The 24134-nt window shown below is 40.1% G+C and overlaps 1 protein-coding gene across 1 annotated transcript in view; it reads left to right on the forward strand.

Moving 5' to 3' along the window:
* The window catches only part of htr1fa (5-hydroxytryptamine (serotonin) receptor 1Fa), a 55136-nt gene that overhangs the window by 25663 nt on the left and 5339 nt on the right, over positions 1–24134 (forward strand). The window contains exon 4 of the mRNA XM_088314418.1: positions 7549–7790. The gene's annotated coding sequence lies outside the window, so the exon portion shown is untranslated. The remainder of the gene's footprint in view (positions 1–7548; positions 7791–24134) is intronic.

The raw sequence follows: 24134 nt of genomic DNA on the forward strand, positions 1-24134 counted from the left end.
GTACAAAGCTTGATTAATGAAAGAGATGTCAACTCTTTGAATAACATTACGAAGAGCCACTCTGCAGCCTCTACATCTTCCACAGTCGTGGCTTGTGACTTTGTGGTGTGGACGTGATGAGTCTGGAAGATTAAAGATTTTGCCAAATGAAAAAAAATCGGGGGTGCCAAATCATCTTTCCACATTAAAATGAATAGAAATGCCATTAATCCATTCCACCCCCACCAAAAAAAAACAAAAACAAGAAACACATCGTACCATGCCTTTTAATATGAAACATTGCTCTAAAAATAAATAAATAAAACATTTATACGGTTGCTGTTTACTAAATGTCGGTAACATATTATCAATAAATATTATGAATATTAACTTCCCAAGAGAACTGCGTACTGTTGTGACATAATTAATTGCAATGTAAATGATGAAACATTTTCAAATGTTTTTGCTTTAATTCAATGGACATTGTGCTGCTCCTTCTGCTGTGCATACCTTGGCCACCGGAGGGCAGTACATTACAGACCGACGGATATACATGGATATGGCCACTCCTTAGTAAGTCGCGGTAATATTCGCCGTTATTCGTAGGGGTCATATCGGGGGAACATTGCGCTTCATTCAATCTCAACTTTGCCATTCGTAGAAGCATGATGTGCCATCAGCCTCCCTTCACAAACTCTATTCTTCTCCGTACAACCCTGGTATGAAAAATAGGAGTTGAGAACCTTCAGAGAGATTTGTTAGTTAAATAGTTTTTACGTGACAGTCTCGCCATTCAAACGAGTAAATTAAACCTTTAACCTTTCGAGAAAACTGTACTTTGCAAATTCAAAGAAAAAAATTGAACTATTTTGGCGTGTTTCATATATTTACAGCAACTATGTCCAAGTCAAGTGGAAGTACCTCGCTTCAGTTATTGCACATGAAGACCCTGAGCAGTTACACAAAATCATCTCGTTGATCCTCTATTCCTGAGCTGTTCAATCCTGTTCCTGCCTCTGCCGCATCACACCTGAGTCAAATGATCAGAATCGTAATCCAGCTTCTTCATAATGTCGCTTTCATTTGTTCTGAGCTGCTCTCCAAGCGAGTGTCTCCTTACATTGAACACATTCTGTTACATATTGCGTGAACAAACATAATGTGCTCGATAAGATGTGCTGACAAGACGTGAAATTCAAATGGAGAGCATAACTCCCGTAAAGCCTTACCTTATAATATTCAAAGTCGACTTTATTTCCTGTGGTTGCACTCGGGTGCCTGCCCCGATCACTTTCATTCTTGCCTGCACTTAGGCGGCCTGCGCCTCTGTGTGCTGTGCAAAAAAAATATATATATATACAGAAGAGAGTAAATTGAATTTCCTCTTGAGAGATCATGAGGGTGATAAATAAACAAGTTCCTCATTTTGAGGAATCTGTGTTGAGGAAAAATGTCTGCGCCCTTCCATAATACGTGGAAATACTAATCGTAGGATATTTCCGGCTCGAACGACACATTTACGGCGGCAATACTGTCCTGCTCAGAGACAGGCAGCTTGCCAACAAACGGCAAGCTGGGAATTTGTTGTCAAGCGGCCCCCGAACAGTCCGAATTCAAACGGACTCGTCTGTGAATCTGCAAAGCGTTAATTGAATCCCAATTCCCGTGCGTGGCTGATTTGAAAGGTGTCCTTTTGAATGAGCTAAGGCACACAAGAGCATAAAACAGTTGAAATGATATTTAAATTCACTGGCTGGTTGTCTAACCCTTCTGTTTCCATGGAGCCACACACACACACACACACACAACCCCCCACACACACACACACACACACACCCAGCATCCTCACGGCGTTTCCAACTCCATTAGGAATGACAAAATGGCTTAAAATCATTTTCGCATCTGTGGAATGATCTGACTTTTGTTTGAGAGACCCTGCTGTCAAAGATATTCCATTTAAATGTTTTTTTGTTTTTAAACAAGCAGTAAATAATTTTCAAACGGATTTAGCCAGTCATAATTACTGACAAAATGAACATCAATACATAAGGATTACACCGACAAATCCCCTTACTGGATATTATTGATTTCGGTATAATCAATGTCTTTAGCAGCCTGAGGTTTTTCTGTGTTGGGCATTACGGAGAAAAATGTTGGTTTATGCTCGGCCTGACTTGTTTGTTCCTTAATGCGATGAAGGAAAAAGGCAATCGTTAGGAAAAGGGCAGGCAGCTTCAAGAAAAAGTTGGAAAGTGATTTGAAGAACATTACGCTCTATACAGTAATCCTTAGTTTTTTTGCGGTTAAGGTGAAAAATAAAAATGTGGAGGTTGACTTTTTTTTTTAATTATTATTACTATTTTTTTTTTTTTATTTAAATTTGTTTTATTTTTTGTTTGTATTTATTTACACCTCTGTTACGCCATTTTGGAAAAACCCAAAACATGAAGTGGTGAGCGAGCACTGTATTTTTTTTTGAAGACGGGAACTTTCCTCAGAGAATATAAAACAGTTACTCCCCCGCCTCTGATTTATGTTGTAGCTGTCATTGTTGATGATTTTTTTTTAAATATTCCCTTTAATTGTGCTTCATTAACATTAAAGAGAAAAATAAAATGGCCCCACAAATCACGTTAGTACTAATTTGAAAATTGCAGTCAATGAATGTTTATGTCTGTGTTTTTTTTATTTTTTTTTATTTTTATGACTATATCAGCGTTGTATATAAATATCAATGTTTTTAATTAACTGAACTTCTGGGGTGGTGCAGGTCAGTGCCAGTCCAATGCTTGGCTGAATTGGGAGTGTCGGAGTCACAAAGGGCACTTGTCTGTAACACTTATATGGAAATGAGCCTTTGGGGAAAAAGTCGTCGACGGGAACATTTGGAGAAAGTTCAACTCAAACACTGAATAGGGAAGAGCTGGGAATAAGAGGATGTTGATCCTGATGATCTTCCCGGTGGCTTTTTTCGGGGTCTTTTGCCTGCCCCACAGTAGGAATTAAATTTGGAACTTTTAATATAACTGCAGATAGTAAGGAAGGTTATAAAAATTAATAAAAATGATGTATTATTCTGCACTGCCCCTGAAGTCTTCTGTAGTTGCCTCCCTATTGAAGGGCAATGGGAGGGATGAATTAAATACAAATACATTTTCCTGGTATCCATATTTTAATTTTTTAATTAATTTTTTCAACTTTCAGCTTCCTACGTTAAAAAAAATGATATCTGTACTTTGCACTTCCTTGTCAAAATAATTTTTTTTAAATTTCTGCTGAAAAAGACGCATTTTGCCAAATCAAGACAACAAGCACTGAGTATCATAGACAATTAAGATTAATTTTTACTTTTGAACCTAAGTTAATTTTGCATGTACATTATAGTAAAGCAGCAGATCCAAGCATACCAGATTTCTTTTTTTTTTCTTTTGTTTTAGTACAGTAGTTGTGTACCTGTACTTCTACCTAACTTAACCTAACTTTTTTTCCGCTTTTAAAATGTCATTAATAAATTGGCAAAATATGTAAATTGGCACTCAAAGCAAGCAAACGAAAGCAATCCTCTAACTGATCATCCTCCCCAAAATAAATTGCGCTTTCTGTTTTTGTACACTTTGCCTATGTTCTTCCTTCAGTCGCTATTTTTAGACCTGCAGTCTATATTTATTTCCCAGCATGTTTGACACCAACTGCCCTGTTTAGTTTCACATCAATGAGTATCTCTGTATGCGCTATTGGGAATTGCTCTAGAAACACACTGCCAATAAGGATGACCTGTTGAATCGACTGTAGCTATAAAAATATCAACTATGTTCTGGAGTTGTAAAGAAAGGAAAAGGGAAAAACAAAAGACTAAAAAGCACAAACCCACAGAGAATATTTCAGTGTTTCCAGATGGTCGCTGTGTGCCTCCCTCACAGTGAGCGCAGCTAAAGGATTGATGGCAAATGTATCACAACACCTCCGACTTAAGATATTGAGCCAAGTCGTTTTCTAATCACCGTTTCCCACATCCTAATTAGGATGCATTCAATATCATGATAATATAATAACAGCCATTATGTAATTCTTTATTCACACTGTTGTTTCATATAACACCATTTTATCAACGGGGATTTTTTTTTTTTTACATTCTCTCTTGATGGAAGTGTGAATGTGGCCGCTTTGAAAAATTTTAAAAAGGAAGATTTGTTATCCATCCATTTTCTGTAGAATTTCTCCTTGTTGGGATTTCAGCTGGTACAAACAATTCATTTCACTTCAGTCAACCTTGCATGCTTGTTTTTAGATTTATTTATTTTTTTATTTTGTAAGGTAACAAATACTCAGATGCCAGTGGTGGCTCGTGACGTTCAAAAGTCTAATTCTTACTTGGCCAGCAGGACCGCGTGAGCATTAAAAAAAAAAGAAAAAAGTCAGCATTCTTCAATGCCTGAACATTTTCTCAAAGAGTATTTTTTTTGTGTGTTCGTACCGTCACCATTTGTCAAGACATACATTTGTAAATTTGGTCTTTCAGATCCAAAGTCTTTTAGATGTTTCTTACATAAGCCGTGTGAACCTCTCACTGAATTCGTTTTCAAAGGAACAAGCAAAATGTTCTGTTTTGTTTGCACCGGGAAGGCTTATTGAAGTGCAACACAACTCAAGGCCAAACAATAATGCCGGCGTGATGTTGTACTCCCCCCTTTCAAGTCATACTGCATGTACGAGAGAATAAAACTTTAAATCGATGAGAGAAAATCAATAATAAGCCACTCCGGGGCGGTCGTGGCGTTAATTTGCATTGAAAGGAGCTAGGCGACGAGCAACAAGTGAAGAAGTAGTCATATGCAGCGAGGGTTTATCCGAATAGTTTCTTTTTACCTTTATCGCCAATGCGCTTGGTGCTTGTGCAAAATAATTAAGCCCGCCATCATGTGAGAACTCAATTCCCCTGAATTCACTGTTTCTTTTTCTTCTTGTTATTTAACTGTGCATAAAATGTGTTAATATTAAATTATTAAGATGAAGAAGATGTTCATTTAAAAAAAAAAAAAAAAAAAGGAGAATGTACACTGATACTAAACTCTCATTCAAAGGAGTACGACTCTGTGGCACAGTTTGGGTTGGCAACTTGGCAAACTTTTTGTCAAACCAGTGGTCTCTCATTCCGCCTTTTTACCCTTCAGGGCCAACATACTTCAAACTTGTGTTCCGCATTGTAGTTCAAGTGAAAGAGTATAAACCAGGGGAAGGGGAATTGGGCAATAACGGGGGAAGTAATAATCCATCACTCCACTCAGATAAATCACACGAGTTTGTTTTGTAGTATTTTTTTTCCCCCCAATAAGACCAGAAAAGGAAAGCAAGCAATAGTCGAAGGAAGGGGATGAGAAAATTTTCTGACTTGAATATACTCGTAATGAAAGGTGGAACACATACAATAGATTGATAGATACGACTTTTCTTAAATTTCCACATGGACACACTATTCTTCGATCCCTTGATACTCTGCCACAATCGATCTGAATGCAAACCGTAAAATAAATTGTCTTGAGTAAAGAATTCTTGACTCTTTAAAAATCAGTACTAATGCAATGCAACATGTGTGCATTTTATTTGGTTTGATAATCTGACTTCTCGCTTCCAGAGGTGGTTACGAGCCTGCCCAGGTGTATGGCCACACCTCAATGAGATATTGTCACCCAAGCCACCCCCACGGAAAAAATTTTGGCCATGCTTCTGTTGAGGGGAAGCCATTGAAGTTGGATGAGGGAGGGTGTGATGTGCTGCCAGGGCTTAGTGCACTTGAAGAACCTGGTAGAAGAGATTTGGGTGTATCAAAGCCTTTTCAGGGCTTTATTGGCGTCCCCGTATAATACACTGTTGGCCACGGGTGGCGGTGAACGCACGGTCAAGGTCGGGAAACGGGAATATCTTCAGTATGGCATGTCATTGTGGTCTGTAGGGTTCCACCAGGCGTGGGCAAACTACGGCCCGGGGGCCACTTGCGGCCCATTTAACGTTTTAATCCGGCCCGCCAAACTTGACAAAAATTAAATGAATAATGTTTTATTTTCTAAATAAAAAATGTATATATTTTTTTCAAATGCATATATTTTGTTGTAATGCTTTTGTAAAAAAATGAGATCACGATAGCTTTGACTAGTCACATGATAAGACATTTTGTACTTTTTTTTTTTTTTTTTAATTGCCCCTGTTCAGCTCAGATATCCATAAGGAAATATAGACCTTATTGGTTTGGCTCATGAGGATGCACTATTATTGTGTCATGAGAAGAGGATCACAATCTTGGAGTGTCTGCGCAGGTCCAAGAGTACGAAACGCTATTCTGATTGCTCCGGCCTTAAAACGTTCATAACAGCGGGACTGGGAGACTCGTAGCAAGTAATGAGGACAGTGGTGCAAAAGTGAAGCTCGAGGGAAACAGAAAAATGCATCTTTTTTTTTTTTTTTACTTATTTGAGGCAATTAAATTAATTTAACACAACATTTGTTGATTGAGAGAGTTTATCTGATAACTCGTCTCTAATTTGCCTTGACTTCAGAAACATCACAATATCCATCCATTCTTTCATTATCGCAGGAATATAAATCAATTAAAGCACGCAGCACAGATGTGATGAACATTTAATAATGATAACAGATGAAAAGGCAATACTTTTTCTTTTTTTTTTCGGTTTCATAGAAGCTCTGCCGCTACTGACGCCGTTTTATTTGTATTTATTTATTTTTTTTAAACCGACAATCACTTGCCCATGCTTTAACTAATGGCCAATTTTCACAATCGACAAGTTACTGATGGAGCGTATTGATGCTTCCTGTGAGTGACTGAGTCCTCTGGAGAAAATCTTGCGCTCCTTCACCTTTCGAATGAGGCGCTCGAGTACGCTGCATCTTCCTCAACTGTGGTTCAGTCAGCTGTGCTCTCTTTGACATGAAGGTGTTGAAAATGTGGACTTTGCAGGGCGCACCATCCTCGACAAGAAAACCTTTTGTCGACCGTGATGGGCATTGTTGATTTTAGAGGCTGTTATGTTTTTTTATATGATATGCTGACAGCACATGACGTGGTCTTTTTTTTTTTTCAGATAGCAACTCTCCAGGTGTTTAATAAAAGCAATGTTTTTTTTTTGTTTTTTTTTGTTTGTTTGTTTTTTTGTTGCCAAAATCAGATAGTCAACATTAAAGTTTACCCAAATGTAGGATTTTAAGAGCAGGTTGAATTCAAGATGTCTAAGAACTGATCCTTGAGGGACCCCATAAGTCATTCAATCAGAAAGCATCGAGTTTTCTGGGGGTTGATTGGAAATATTTAAGATAAAAAACAATTTTTGATGCTGTTGCATGAAATCTTTTTTTGTTTTCTTCATCTGACATGATGCTGCACAGATTTTTTTTTTTAATGATCGAAGAGGTCATAGAGAAGCGCACGCACTGTACGACTTTTTTTTTCTTCTCCATCATTACTTAAAGAGTCACTTATTCAATTTGCCGTTTCATACCGAGCTGCCACAAAAGCGCTTATCTCTCTCTCTCTCTCTCTCTCTCTCTCACTCTTATTAGCGCCGCCGACTGGAGGGCTGATAAGGCACCAGTATTCGTCTTCACACCTCCTCCTCCTCTTCCTCCTCCTCCTGCGCACGGCCACGCGTCTCAGCGCGGCCAGGACGCGCGCTCACGTGGGCGCGTCCGCCAGCCCCTCGGTCGCCACAGTGGATGGGTGTCGGCGTGGAAGATGCTGTGAGGTGAATGGACCACACTCACATTCAAGGAATGCAATAATCTCCTCGATGCCTCAGAGCCGGGTAAGTTTTTTTTTCCTCTTTTTTTTTTTCTCTTATCCCCCTCCTAACTCACTACACTCACTGTGAAACGCAGTAACGGCACTCTTGTCATTGCGCAATCTGCCAGGGCAATTTTGAAAGTACCACTTTGAGGATTTTGATATTCGCTGTGCTTCAAATGTGGTGTGCTGTTTTCTTAATTGACTGTGCAATTTGCATGTTGATTAATACGAGGCCCCTGCACGCAATTTTATCCCTCCAAGGCACATGACTGTGTACGATTGTTTCTTTCCTCTGTGCATTTTCTTGGGGTCTTCCCCAATTTCTTCCAATGTGTGCCATTGCAGCCTGAAGGCGGTTTAGATTACATAAAGAAAAGTAATTTTCCCGCTGATGATGAAGCACGATTGTCACTTTCGCCCACATGTTTTTCCAAAGCGGTCCACCCATAAGAGCAGGAAAGAAAGACAAAAAGGAGAAGCGTTCTTATTGCTGATAATCATTCAAATCTGCGGTGGTTGCATGCTTGCCTGGATGTCCATCAATGAAACGGCTCCGATGTCCAGTTAGAGAGCTCCATTTCACAATGTGATGACTGACTGGAGAATGGTGAGTGGGCTATTATGAGAAGAAGAGGTGGGGGGGGGGGGGGGTTAACGTGAGGGAAGAGTGAGTGTTGCAGTTTGTCTGCGCAGGATTCCTCTGATGATGGCCCTCAGGAATCAAAGTTGAGTGGTTGAGTGACTTCGAGGGAATCTTGACGAGGGACGGTCATATGGAGGAACTCACCGTACCATATTTTGCCAACCGAGTCAAAAATGATCGAGGGTTACTGAAGAAATGTTTGATTTAAAACCTCATTTGCATGTCTGGGCGCAGTGTGCCTCACAATTGACATTTCAAGTTTGGGATTTGAACCCGGGGGCTCTTGCTCTTCTGGATAGAATTTGTTTCTTTTCGCCTTTGCTGGTCCATTTGTATTATTTCTGTTCATGTTTGTGGCGCGTGCCAATGTGAATCCCGGAATGTAATGTGAATGGCACCGTGCGCGTATCCGCGGGCCGTGTGCAGACGTGCAATGCGGGAAGGGAATTGGCCTTTCGGCAGTTGTGCTATTTGGCTTACAAAACACAGTGAGCTCACACATGTTCACGCTTCGGCAGTCGCTCAATTACTTTGCCTGTTTTTTTTTTGTGTGCTCAGACTAAAGTCATTTAGTAGCGTCTTGGTGCCAAGGAACTGTTTTGAAGTAAGATGAGGAGTTTCATTTGTCCTTTGGCGCCATCTTGTGGCATCAACTAGGCATTAGTCATTAACCCCCCCCCCTTCCGCAGATAGCAGCTGGTCAATGTGGGTCCAATTATTGTTTTGTTTTGTTTTTTTCCAGCAATAAGAGAAAGACTTTGATAGAAGCACAAATGACAGTAATTAGTTTGATTTAGTATCATCCACCCATTGGTTTTATACTGCTCGTCCTTATTAGGGTCACGAGGAGCTGGGACCGATCCCAGCTGTCGGGGCGTGACTGGACTTTTCGCCAGTCAATCACAGGGAACATATCCAGACAGACAACCATTCACACTCATATTAACACCGTGACTAAGTGGGAACTGAATCCAAGTCTCTTGAACGCGGGCCAGGCGGACGAACCACTAAAGCATCAGCGACTCGTGATTTAGTACCAGAAATGTCAATCTGTCTTTTTCCCCCCACCGAGTCGTCACTTTATGTTCCGGCCCTTCCTTCCGTGGGCTCTTCCAGGTAACAACCATATTCAATCTCAAGTAAAAGTGGCAATGTCGACCCACTTATCGTCAAAGTACTTAGTAAGTACAATGCCACAAACGCTGTACTTGCTTGTACTCTTACTTAAGAGCCATCAATTTCGCTTCATTTTTTATTCATGTTCATATCATTTTTTTTTTTTGTTCCTGTTCCCTGTTTTCTGGCAAGCTGCTAATTTCCCTTCGGGGTTCATTAGAGTCCACGGACGGAAAGACGACCCTTAATGTCAATTTGTTATTAGGAGATGACATTAGTGTTCCTTTTGGGGTGTTTCCAAGCGTAACGATTAACTCCCCGAACGAATGTGAACTCAATAAAGGACTTTATTTACTTTGACCAGGTGTGGGCAAACTATGGGGGTCACATGCGGCCCGTTAAACGTTTTAATCCGGCCCGCCAAACTTGAAAAAAATTAAATGAATAAACTTAATGTTTTATTTTCTAAATACTGTGGTTTTTCAAAGACATATATATTGTTGTAATGCTTTTGTTCACTTTATTTAAAATTAAATGTATTTTATTTCTCCCATGAGTGAGGTTATCAAAACACTCCATCCATCTGCTCCTGGTCTGGCCCCTCTGTCAAATTTTAGAACCCATTGTGGCCCGCCAATCCAAAAGTGTGCCCACCCCTGACTTAGACGAACGCAGCATGGATCTTAAAACATCATACCTCGGTGAAAATTCTGCTTTACCAGGAAGCTGCAAAAGAATGTTTAGTTGTTTTTTTTTTGCGTGTTTGAAATCATACTTGCTCGTGATGAAGACAGTTCTGTCGTGGGATGCCACTTTGTTGTGAAGAAGTAACAGCGATTGTAGGGGCCAGGGGTGCCATGTAATCACTGGTTTGATTTAACTTCATTTAAGACCGTCAGAGGGAGCAGAGTCAATATATGTTTAAATTACAGTTTAACGAGGAACACTTGAGCATAAAGCATTGCCTCACAACCCTTGGGGTGCAGATTAAATGCCATCATGTTGATATTCTAAGGTGTCATCACTTCATTCTCGCTTTGCTTTGGCGTTTTGCTAAAGCACATTCTGACAATCGGGCCACATTCGAGTATTTTTCTTCCCTTGCGGTCAAAGATCTCGAATCTGTTCAATGTTCAACCTGTTCAATATTTCCCATCACAACTCCTTGTGTGTGGACTACACCGATTTCGGTTAAGTCACAGATTTTGTGATTGTGAGGCAAAAGAGAAGCAAGCTGAAGCTCTTTTACGGACTTAGCAGTTTTTCTTCTTTAGATATTCTTGTCTGGGTTTCCTGGTTATGCATGCTGCCTCTCACAGGTCACTCTTGGTACGACACTAAATATCTGGTTTAGGGGAGTACACACACAGAGGATGTATCGTCATGTATGTGGCGTGCTGTGTTGGTCACCTGCAGATGCGATGTGGTGGCACCCTGATGGTTGCGAAGTCAGCCCCCTGCAGGACTGCTGCTGCCCCCCCCCCCACGACTCTCCCCAGCCCACCTTCACATGTGCTTGTCTGAATGCCTGCTTGCTCGAGTCACAGGAGTTCAGTCTGGGATTGTTCTTTTCCCTCCGCCTCCCTTATGTTTTTCTTTTCATCTGCAAAGAAACAGGCGCTGTAAAAAGGGGACCCCCATGCTGTATCCCCCTGTTGGTCATTGCTTTTCTGTTTCCTGGACGGGTTGCGTCTGTTCCATTTTGTTGCACCCTGAGGTGCAATGACATAACGCTATTCTTCTCCTTCTTCGTATTGATTTCACCACATACGATAAGAGCGGTGAGCTGACGTGGCAACATTTTAAAAAAAAAAATTAAAAATCACCAACACGCGATGCAAGTTGACAGTAACATGCTGTTTTCTTTATGATTGAGATGCCGAAAATGCTCGTGTCAGTTAAGCGTGTGAGATCCTGACACATCAGTCAGAGTATATCACTTGGAACTGAAGCCGTAAAAGTCCTTTTAGAGGTGTTGCAAGCTCTACCAAGTGATGCGATAATTCTTTGTGTTGCACAAGGTGGCAGACAAGCGTAAGTGTAAAGTGCCCATTGACTTTCTGTGTGTTGGAACGCAATGCATGTTCAGTGCAGTATCGCAGTGAAAGAACCGGTTCTAATTAGTAACCAGTTCTTGTTCCCAACCTTTGTATAACTCCTTGAAAGACGTGTACAAAATTTTGGAGCGTGTCTGTGTGACTTTTTTTTTTTTTGTGTCCATACATCCAGTAGAACATTTACAGGGTCATTGATTTTGCACCTGAGAGCGGGCCTTGCTCGCGATATGCGTTGTATCACTTTCCAAACGTGTTTGGTGGGGCTTCAGCTCAAGACTCCTCTTCCACGTCAAAGGAATTATTTCACGGCTCTTGCACTGTCAGCATCCTCGCGCGATAGGCAGGGTACACTGCGGACCACTCGCCAGTCAACCGCAGTCATGCAATAACTTCACTTGAATATGTTTACCCACATGTCAGAGGCCTCCGGAAGCTGCTCCAAATAGACCAAACATTTTAACGCTGAATAATAAACAGGCACTCTTTTGTATTTGCGTGTACGGGTGCGGCTGATTTTAGCGCCTGAGCTTTGACTCAAATGTTGTTAAGTGTTTGAAAAATGCATTTCGCTGTACAACACTTGTCCATTACTCATCACAGGAGGATTTTCAGTGACCTTAACGACGCACTATAGCTACTTTCAAAGCTGTTAACTTTGTGTAGGAGGCTTGTTGCAGCAGACCTTAAAATTTGCAGAGTATTTTTTTTTTTTGTGTGTGTGTGTCCATTCGTGCATGCGTATGGAATGGAATGACTACTTGCAGTATGCAGCACCTCATCCTTTCAACTTCTAATTGATAGAATGCTGACTTATTAAGAAAAAGCGAAAAGGGGTCATTTATGAAACTCATTCATAACCAGCCCAGGTCAAATAAATGTACTTTTTGTCTTCTATATCCGTCAATGGCAGCGAATGAGTTAATAGTCACCGACAGTGCGTACAAATAATGCTCAGCGTGTTCATTCCTACATGTGTCCTTCCTGCCTGTTGGTGAATCCAAAGAAGCCGACGAGCTTCCTCAATGTACAGTGTTCTAGACTAAACCTGCGACGCAGCAGGAGATGGCCAAATAGAAATGAGCAGCTTGTTCCGGCGAGCACTATGCTAACAGGTTGTTAGCCGAAAGACACAACAAGGTGGCCAGCTTTTATATAAGGCTTAAAAAAAAGTTTGTGATGAGACCACTCTGCTCAATTTACAAAAGAAAACTGGTGCGCTTCATTATAATTGCCGCCGTTAGGCGCGTTTGCTAGCAATAATGGGCAAGAAATGATGTTTGAAGGGAATATTTAATCTCCCTACCAGGAGAACACCTGCTGTGGTGTTTGACTTGTGAGAATGTAAATTATGGTGTGAATGTAAATTAAGCGATGATCTGATCTCTGGAGCTATAAAGTGTTGTCAGCAGATAGGCTACCGACTTAAAATGTCATCTTAACCGATTTTTGTAATGTGAAAAACGCACGTGCGTACTTCTTGCTCTTGATCGCATGTCGCACAAACACCGTAGAGGAAAACAAAAGAAGCTAGGCTAACTGTTAGCTTTTATGCTAGTTACTCTTCATTCTCTCTCATTTTATTGTGGTGAATGGCGTCACATTGTACAAATACTCAACACAACTAGTTGCTCTTCTATAACTTTTAGGACTTTTCCTACATATTTGTCATAATTTTCTACCATTCGGTGCCAAATTTTTGTTGCTTTCAGGGTAATAATACAGCAACTCTGGTGTATATTTTCTGGCATTTGCATTTACAGTTAGCATGAAGCTAGCAGACTTTTCTAAGGCTGTTACAGTTTGTGGTTGTTTTGTTTTATGTTTAGTTTGACCGTAATTTTCAGGCGGAAGTGATCATAAACAGTGAAACAACTAGAGGCCTGTTTTTGAAGAAATGTTCGCTAACTGCTCCTTGTTGTCGGTGCGGTATAAAAAAAATTGATTGTGATTTCTGAAAGGAAACTTGAGGTATTCGAGCAAATCTGATGCGCTCTGTAAGTATGTGTTGTCTGCTTATGTATTTTGCGATGTATCAGATATGGCCATTAAAATATATATATACACGTCATCACAAAAAAAAAGCATGTAGCAAATATAAGCTATCATGAAAAAAATGACATTCGTGGGAAAATTCCATCATGGCCCTGCAGTTGACTGCATGGCGACCATTTTTGTGTGCAGTCTGCCTTTTGCCACAAATCATCTTTGCCGTGACCTTCAACAGGATAAGCATGAGAAAATGGATGGACGGCTTTATCTGAAACTGTAGGAAAAAATTCTGACGAGCTCTTCACTGTCTGCTTGCATTCCGTGCCCTTCAACCAGTTTCAGTGCGAATGCTTTCAGAAAACTTTTACATAATCCTAGGCAAACATCACAAACTGTTCAAAAGTCCTTGGCACAAGGAAGGGATTGCTTCTTTGAAAAGGTTTCAGCTCTGCGGCGTCTGCAACAAGTGATTAAAATAATACGGTAGTTTAAAAGTGTATTATTGTTGAAGACCTCTACTAGAAGTGTCAGGGGACCCAAGTACGAGGACGGCACAAAGGTGTGAAGGTTTCCGATGGAAACTCGGACTCATAAAAAACATTTATTTCTGCAGCACTTACAGCTCCTAATTAGCTTTTCTCGTTTCCTTTTAGAAAGAAAACAGATGCAGTTTTTTTCCCCCTAACAAAATAGCACCCTTTTGCACTTAGGCAAGAGAATCAGAAAATGGACTTCTTTTTTTTTCATGCAACCCCGCATAAATCAGTGGCGAATTTGTGATGAATTTCTCTGAGACGAAGTGATGGTGTCCTTGAGCATGATGCAAAACCGCACGCAATTATGGTTGGCATCTTAAATGGCAACCTCAGCCAGCAGTTCAACATCACTCGGTATGCATGTCTGTGTGCGTGTGTGTGTGTGTGAAAATAGTTTCAACTGATATTGGGAAGCAGCCCAGCGAGATAAGGAATCTAAAAAACACTTTTTCATAAAAGTTACATTTCAAATACGAAGCGTATTACACCTCACCCGCATTAAAGTCGAGAGAGTGACAGACTTTTTAGTGGAATAAATGACCAGTGTTATGCCACTCATGGTGTATGACAAGCATATCAACATTGCAGTTGTGAGGTTCTGGGTTCAAATCCAGATTTCCCCCAACGTGTGTGGGTTTCTTCAGATATTCTACTCCCTTATTCCAAATATGCTTGGTCGGTTCCCTGAAATTTGTCTATGTGTGCTCTAGGGCTGCACAATATTGGGAAAAAAATGACATTGCGATTTTTGGGGAGGCTGCGATGTACATTGCGATATTGAAACTAGAAAAAAATTCACCAGCTCTGTTTGGGAAGACTTTGCTTTGTTTATTATACGGCTCTGTCAAGGCCACTTGATAGAAATACGTGCGCCACGGCATTTTATACCTTTTTGTCGAGCGTGCGGATTATTTTTTTTCAACCTTTCTTTCGTGACGGCGTTGAGTTGCTTTCGCTTTTCGCTTTCGTTGACTCATTAGCAGGGGGGTGTGAGCGAGATGGTCTGTGCAGTCTCAACAATGTCGAGCATAATGTAGAGTGCTGCTTTTATGAAACAAACCAAAAAGTTTCCGTGTTCTAAGAAAAAAAAGAAACATCGCACGTCCTACGATGTGACATCGCAATCGCGATGTTCAAACCGCATATCGTGCAGGCCTAGTGTGCCCCGTGATTGCTTGGGACTTGGCTCCAGCTGACGGGCCGACCCTAATTAGGAAATGAAATGGATGGAAGGGTTCCACTGCAAAATCAAAAGCCAAATTGAACCTGACTTTAAAAGAACGTCAAATCCATCATTTAAATAGTTTGTAACAAAGTAGCGTCATCGAACAACGGAATCATGCTGTGTGAAGAATAAGCCACCCGACCTGCGGCTGACTTTCATGTGTTTGGTTTGGTTTCAGGGCGTTGCATTATCTGGAACGAGCAGGCTTTGTTTAGGCAAAGCTGGTTGTGAGCTCAACAAACGGTAACGGAAGGGAAAATGTTATTTGTGTGTCTTTTACCTGCTGTATGCATATGATAATACTTTTAATGTTGTGGAACACGTGTTACATTTACATTTCTACATTTAAAAACTGGATTTTATGCTTATTTGGCATTATCTATTTTATATTTATATTTCCTGATCTTAAATTTTAACAGAGGAAACGAATCCAAAAAGCGGGCATGTATATACAGACGCCACACAATTTCCCATTTAACATCAATATTCTTTTTTTAGCTCGTGTCCAAGCATGTGAGCGTAGTCGTTAGCCAGCAGCCACAAACCAATCTTTTGCTTCAGATCACTGAGTAGAGGAAGTTAGAGGTCACCAAATGTTGTCAAACACAGCCACAAATGTATCACAACATCCCAAACCATCCTGGAGCTATTTGGAAAGCAGCACCAAGTTTGCGTGTGTTTCCTTCGCCTCCTCCTCCTCGTCGTCAGTACTAAGCCAGACATGCTGCTTCTTTTTCTTGACATTTCAAAAGCCGGTGACAAAAAAAAAAAGGAGTGCTCAGTGGAGCATTTCTTAGAGTCCCGAATGAATTTAAACAGTCTAAAATGACATATTTACACATCAGTAATTTCCCCGAATTTATCCCCCGCTTCAAATATGACACCGTGTCAAGTTGTCCACGTTGAAAAAAGACGTTCTCTGAAGTGCTTCTGTTACTTCACAAAACATAACCTATTATTTGGCGCATTCCACATCTGAGCTTATAAGTAAGAAGGCCTTCCAAATTCGAATAGGCTATTTTACGACTAATGTGATGCTTTTCATTTAGAAAACACGTCCGTGCTCTATGAAGTTTTTTTTTTTTTTAATCTGGTTAGACAATTTGTCCCTTACTCTGTAGTTTCATTATCATTATTTAGCAATTCAGTCTCTGAAACGTAATTAAAAGGGGAAAAAAGAAAGGGTAAAATCTCCATTTGTGAGCACTTGTAATTAGCGTAAACGTCGACCTTGTAAGTGACGGCGCTACCCCGCTAAATCGCGCTTCGTCTTTCGCACCCTCACTCTATCAATTTTATAAGTGATTGTTTTTACGTGTTATTACAATGTACTTACTGAAATGCCCTCCCGTGTGGGAAAGGCGAGCTGCAGTTGCTGATGCTCTTTTTAGTCGTTTGTCGAATGCCAAGATTTTTTTCACGGTCCAGAACATATTTGTAGCAGTGAAATGTCCATTCAAGAACATGATGACTGCAAATTTCTGTTCACAAAAAAATCAAAATCACGCCGTTCTTTCATACAACGGCAAACAAGCCAAGCCAGTGATCTTCGTCCAACAAACCTGTATTCATATTCTGTGAAATCTGGTGTGGTTTGGATTACTTCAGCAGTGTTGAAAGAATTATACAAGCAATTTCGACTGAACGAGATAAATTCTATGAGTGATGTTATACAATACATCAGCGCTCAGACTTTTAACTTTACATATCGCTCCACCTCAGAGCTTGTTTTAACCCGTTAATTTGGCCTACATCAACAGTCAGCGGTTATCTAACATCTACTTATAACTACTGCGTGGGTCGCACCAAATAATTTTATCATCTTCAGCGCCAACAAACGCATAAAATAAGAACAGAAAAGGTCATTGACAATTTCTCAGGCCAGAAAGAGAACTGGCCTAATCCATGCATTCAGTGAAATGAAAAATAATCAGCATTTGTCCGCTTTTTCAATGGAGTGGTCGAAGGCCATGTTGGCGCGCAGACTAGCTAGCTTCTTAGCACTGCTAGTGGATTTAAAATAAATACCCCAAAACTCATTTATTGTTTTTCGAGGGTTAGGGTTTGTATGTGAAAAGCATTGGTGGGTGAAAATGTTGCTTGTGAGTCCGTCGTTAAGTATTTCTTGAGTAAAACTGCTAGGTGGCTAGCTAGCAATAGCAATCAGATGCTGCAATACATGACTGGTTGAGTTGAACCAACACAGCTGTTGATAGTCTCATATTTCACTATTCATAGACACTTTTGCGGAACTATTTAGTGCTGGTGAATTAAGGAACAAACAAATCGTAATTTGTCGTCACTCATAACTGTTAACTAAGACCGCACATATCAGCTGAGATTCGGTTGAAGATCATCATGGTTGTTATTCTGCCGTGATATTGCTTAAATACACAACAGTTTCCAAAAATTTGAGATAGCCTCTGAAGAGCTGGATGAATGATAAATGGACCAGCGTGAAAAACTGGAGCGCTCAAAGCAAATGTCCCGCACTGTGTGAAGCAAATCGCAGTTATACCAGATTCCAGCAGAGTACGTGTCCCTTTAGAAATACTTCCATCGTGATGCGTTCAATGAAAGTCTAATAAAAGATGTTTTTCCAAGACAAAATGATCTATTTTACAGTGGTCTTTTATCACGGCCACCCCAATTTCATGATTAATGAAAAATTCTTGTAAAAAAGGAAAAAAATAAGTGCTGTATTTGCATTCTTGTTGAGGAGCTTGTTCAGCTGCGACCTTCAATAAAAAAATATATTATGGCTGATCCGGGGGACTTTTTTTTTTTTTCGCCGAATCATTACTTTTAACGATAAGTACACAAATGTGTCTGAAACAAAAACAGAAAACACAATAGGGAAGCATGAATTTAACAGTGTTTTATTTGTGTGTTTATTCTTCTGCACCAATTGAAACGGCAAGTCACAATCTCGAACCTTCCATTATCATGCGCTTCCAGTGAGTGAGAGTGTTCGTAGTGTTTTTGCTTCCCGTCCCACATTTAAAACCTAAATTCAATTCCATTTCCTTTTTCCGAATTGAATTTCTTTCAACTGCGTTGCTTCTAGTACATTTGAATGTAGCACCCCCTAGACATCTTTAAAAAAAGCAGCCCCAGTTGTACGTTTCACCTAGATCTCGGAGATTTCAGTAGTTTATGAAACAGGCCAAGAGCTACAAAAAAGTCTTTTAGAGCAATATGCTAAATTTAACAGGAAGTCCACCATTTTGAATTTACTTTAAAGATCGGCGTCGCCTTGACGACAAAAGCTGCTGTGACTACTTAACGTATGTAATTACTTCTGTAATGACTTCTAAAGATTTCTCACATTTGATGATAGTCCAGCACACGTTTAATAATTAGCCTCTCTGGTCATTCCGATGTATTTTTTGTGATCAGATAATATTGATTTTGAACTGCTGCCGATGAGGAACTTGACACAGCTGCGTGCTTCTAAATTGTGTTTTTGTATAATATCGCCAGTTTATAATTTGACAGCGGTGACTTAAGTCGGGTCCAATGACCTCTGGTGGCTGACGTGTTTGTTTCGCTCTCACGACAATTACGCGCTTCTGTAAGTACAACGCACACCCACAGAACGCCATTTTCTCACCGCTTCTCTCTGGGAAGTGCTTCAGGAGTGTGAAATCAAGGACCACTTGACTGACAAACAAGCAAGCCATTAGACCCCTGACTCATCACCATCGTCATCATCATCATCATCATCATATCAACTCTTAAAGTGCAGTCCATAAACTTCACACACACACACACACACACAATGTCTGCACTTTCAACTCAATCCAATTTGATGATTTCTGTGTGGAGTTGGCATGTTCTCTGGCCACGTTCCGAAAACATGCATCTATCCATCCAATTTCGACACCTCTTATCCTGTTCAAGGTCGCTGGAGGCAGACGACTACAATCTAGACTGCTTGCCAGTCAATCACGCTGTTCGGAAATAGACAGACAACCGCTCACCACTCACGTTCACAGCGAGTGGGAACTGAACCCACGCCTGCCTGAAAGGAAGTCAGACGAGCGAACCGGTGACCGACCGGCAGTGGTGCCTTCAAAAAAAAAAAGAACGTATGTTTTGAACTTGTCCACACTCGCAAAACACACATAAAAGTAAAGTGACATCAGGCAGCAACAGTGTGGAAATAAACAAATATATTCAATATTTCTATCTCAAGGTGTGCAATTTATTTATTTATTTTTTGTCTTTACGCTGCAACCACCCAAAATGAATTGCAAGAATTTTTACATTTTCTCAATTCAGGCATTTTTAGTCATTCATATTCTTGGACGCTTCAGTCTCTGTACCAAAAAAGGTTTCTAACTTAAGTTTGCAATGAAATATCACCGCTAAAGAACACAAAGGTGATTGCATTACTAAACTCAAGGAGTGAAACCTTCTAATGTGTTTTGTCTAGTTGCCTGAGGATGTCAGGACACAAACTCCCATTAGACGGGCTAGCAGGTCAATAAATATAATCTGTCTCGACTCAGGTCTTGGAATTACAAAACCTAATTAATTTTTGCTGCCGCCGTCATTAAGCGGAACTCGCCGATTGGCCGAGCAATCAATCACATGGAATGATTTTTCTCTGGTTTTCCGGTTACAGCTGAACCGGCGTGCAGATGACCCGTGCGCTTCTTCTTTATATTTACAACACATGACTGGAAATAATTTGCCTCATTGCCTGTATGGAGTTTATGTACACCCTGCACCTCATTAGGTAACCGAGTGGATATCCGTCAAATGAGGCGAGACGGGAGCTAAGCATGAGTCACACTTTAGTTTTATGGTGCTAATAGTTGTAATCGTATTGGGCCAATGTACGCTGTTTTGTTTTTCGATGGAATGTATAATTTTTTTAGGGGCATCTTTTTCAATTGCGATGAACTTTGCACACTCATTACCACGAATGCAAATGTGCCAGACCATAAACTGTAATTTTTCCAGTTTGTGTTAAAAAAAAAAAAGGAACGCATGTACGAGCTACGCGTTAATAATGCATGCATCCAATTTGTTGCGACACATTCACTCATCTACATTTCACACGAGGGCGATTATCGTCGCCATTACCACGAGAATGGCGCGCAACGCTCACGTGAGCCTTGTTGTCACTCATTCTTACTCACTGACTCGTGTCCTCGTTTCTGCAGCGCTTCATGTGTGCCACGGGCGGCCAAATCCTCTCGGAGGCAGACAAGCACACTTTGTCACCATCAGCTCTCACGATCTGCATCAGGCACATGTTAGGAATGAGATGGTGTGAGTAAGAATATGTTGAGTAAGAAACTTGTTTGCAGGCTTACTGGATTTAAGCTGGTGGATCGTATTTAGGGGCGGATGATATAAAGCAGAATGTGACTTTTTGACTCGAAGCAAAATTATATAGTTAACATCGCAAGTATTTGACCTACACCAATTTGAGGTTTATGCCAGAGCCAAAAATAACTTAATTTGGAGGGGAGGGCCACAATTATTCATCTGTGCTACTCACATTGAACGACACACTTCTTAACGAGATGTGTGACCCCCCCCAAAAAAGTCAGAATACATGCATATGTTCAAAATAAATGTTCATTAAGATCCGCTATCAACGACAAATGTTTTGAAACAAATAAAAACATAACCACATACAGTTATGTGATTCCCCCCCCAGTGCTGTGTAAATAAGATGACACAAATTTGCTGTAAACCAACATTAATTCATTTTGTGCATTTTTTCTCTCACAAAAATCAACAAATTTTTCAATATTATTTTTGTACTATATTTATCATGCACCTCATTCCAAATTTACTAAGTTTTATTACGCCCACTCACGTGGGCGTCTAAGACCCAGCATGAGCGCAATGAAGACATGTCTACCATCTAGTGGTGATTTGTGGTATCACAACATAAAACTACACAGTGGAAAGCTGCCATTAGCGATCAGGCTGTGAAGCGTGAAAATCCACATATAATGATTGCCATTGAAATGCAAAAATATACATATATATTTTTGGTCAAAAAAAAATAAAACTCTGATAAAACTAAATTTTCCATGAAAAACTGGGGTTGGCGTTTCATAAATACTAAAAATGGCGAAGAGTATTCAGGAGTGCATTTAGGTAAAAGAAAAAATGTTCATTTCATTTCCCTTCCACCATTTTTCAATTAAAAATTAAATTCTACAAAAAAAAAAAAAAAAACAGTATACATTTTCCATACAAATATGGGATTCGTTCACTCACAAATTCGGAGTCTACCGTGGTAGAAATTTTTTTTTCCCTCCCTCAAAAATAATGAATTCAAAATATAACCAGACAGAATCTGTTGACAGTGAAGATCGTTCACATCAAACAACAGGAAATAAAGCACGGGCTGATTTGGGAAACTGCATGGTGCTTTCAGCAAATGATGCAGAAACAATGTCAGAAAAGCAACGGACAGCCGGCTCGCATCAAGAGGGTCACATTAAACGTAAAACGACCTGCTGCGTTCTGGATGTCATTTACGGAGAAGTGAGCATCAAAACAGCGGCGCTCGCCAAGGTTATTCAGAGTCATTTATGTTTTTTAAATCAAAGCGAGAGTGGGATTTTTTTTTTTTCCCTTCTTCCCCCAAATTATGAGCACTAATCACCAAGCGGTGTTCCTTCACACTGAGGCGAGATGTCCTTCTGCTTTGGCGGTCGTGCCAGCCTCCACATTGCATCTTTATTGCTGGCATTTCGGGACCTCAAAGTTCCGGAGCCACCGGCTTATTTAGCGCTTCATGCCCGATTGGAAAGGTTTGATAAATGCGCCCAAAATGTGTCTAGAATTTCCATAGAATGATGTTTGTTGATGGTCGACAAAGCTCAAAGCGCTAAAAGAAAAAGGTAAGCCTCTTCTCATTGCATAATCATGAATCTCTGAATTATTAATGAGAAAAGAAGTCAAAAAAACGCTCCCACTGTCAAGGAATGTGCTTGGGAGAGTTCAGGTTCCCGTATGGCCATCCGTGATTTGCATACATCGGCATGTTTGACTCATTCAAATGAGGCTTCAAATATTCATTAAAAAGAAAAAAAAAATGAACAAAGATTAGATAACAGAAAGGATGAACATATGCACGACGGCAAATGCAACATTTCACATTTTCAAGCTCGTCAATGTATTCATTTTCTCTTACATCGGCAGCGTGCAATGAACAGTGAATGCCCGGAGGCGACCGGACCCTATTTTGATACCCCTGAAAAATAATTAGTCTTCCCTCAAGCCCAGTAAATGCCACTTCAACAAGTCCCTTCATCTACCAGCCACAACAGACAATACACAATAATCCTAATTTAAAACCCGACTTTGCAACGCTGACCCTCGTTTGAAACTCTACTTTGGAACTGTTGTAAGTCTCCCTTGAAAGAAAGAAAAAAATAGACCAACTTAAAACAAAGAATAAAAGATGTGACGTGCATCAATGTGTCTGAGATTAAAAAAGAAAACAAACTGAATGAAAGCACCACTGCCACCTACTGTAGTGGATGTGCCATTACATTTTACAATGTTATTTAGCACAACAAAGCAAACAATTGTTTGCTTTAAAACTATTCTGACGTTTACATTTTAGTTAGGGCACAATCCAAAGGACAATTAGTGACTGTCAACTCTGTCTTTGTTGTAAAGTATCAGAATGCTAGTTTCCATGACAGAAAATCTTTATATTTATATTTTGTTGAAGTGCCCATCTTTGTTACCTTGAAATTTGGAGTTCACGCAACTTTTTTTTTTTTTAACAGTCTGCTTTCCCAAATGTTCATAAACTAGAGAGTTTCATTTTTTTTAAAAATCCAATAAACCCATTAGCAATATGTAAAAGCAATCGATTTCGGGTCTCAATGTGGTGCATTTGCATAAATGACAACAAAGGAATGGCTGAATTTGTTCTCTCACTTTGTTGCTACGTTTTCATGGCAGTTGGAAATCGCAGCATTCGCACTCTATGATGTTCAAAGTCACGCGAGCATCAATGCACCTGCTTGAATTGCATTTATAAATTACATGACTTTTTTTTTTTTTTACGCTAAAGCGTCTTTTGCATCCTCGCGATAAATTGTGCTCTAATGAAAGCTAAAAAAAAAAAAAAAAAGGCTTTCCTTTTATTTCATCAGCCGACAAGGTGCCTTTTGCAACGTACCCTCACTTCAATACTAAACGGATGGAGCAGACAAAGCCAAAGGAGTGTTTCTGTGCCCTTTTATCGTCCGGGCATTATTTATTTGCAGCTGTCTGGAGATGCAAATAAATGTCAGTCACAGCACAATTCTCCTTCTGCACAAGCAGACGCTCGCTATCGTGCATGTACTGATTTCGCTGCAGCTGCACTGTTGCTCTTAAGAGTGAGAAAGAGATTAAATGTCAGAGAGTTGACCCTCTTTTTGATTATTGTACAACCTTGTGTTTTCTTTTTTTTTTTTTCATGGTACAGTCGTTTGATATTTTGGAGTGGGACATTTGTGAGGAGTGGTTGGATGAATTAAATAGTCGAACATTTTTTTTTTTCACTCAACAAAATGCATTATATGTTGACAAAAAGCTATGATTTAATTTGATATGACTTTTCTTTCCAACCGGGAGCTACTCTTCATACACTGCAAAATTAATTTACGTTATCTCAACTATCATTTAATGTCTGGATAAGTTAATTAATCCATGCAGACCTACACGACAAGAGAAACCCCTCCCTCCATGCAGCGTTATTCTGATCAATACAACCCTGACATTGAAACAGGAGTTAACATAATTGCTCATTAATTTTCCA

Source organism: Idiotropiscis lumnitzeri, chromosome 14 (assembly GCF_059441095.1).
Source record: "Idiotropiscis lumnitzeri isolate Australia: NSW breed Sydney's pygmy pipehorse chromosome 14, RoL_Ilum_1.0, whole genome shotgun sequence".
NCBI lineage: Eukaryota > Metazoa > Chordata > Actinopteri > Syngnathiformes > Syngnathidae > Idiotropiscis > Idiotropiscis lumnitzeri.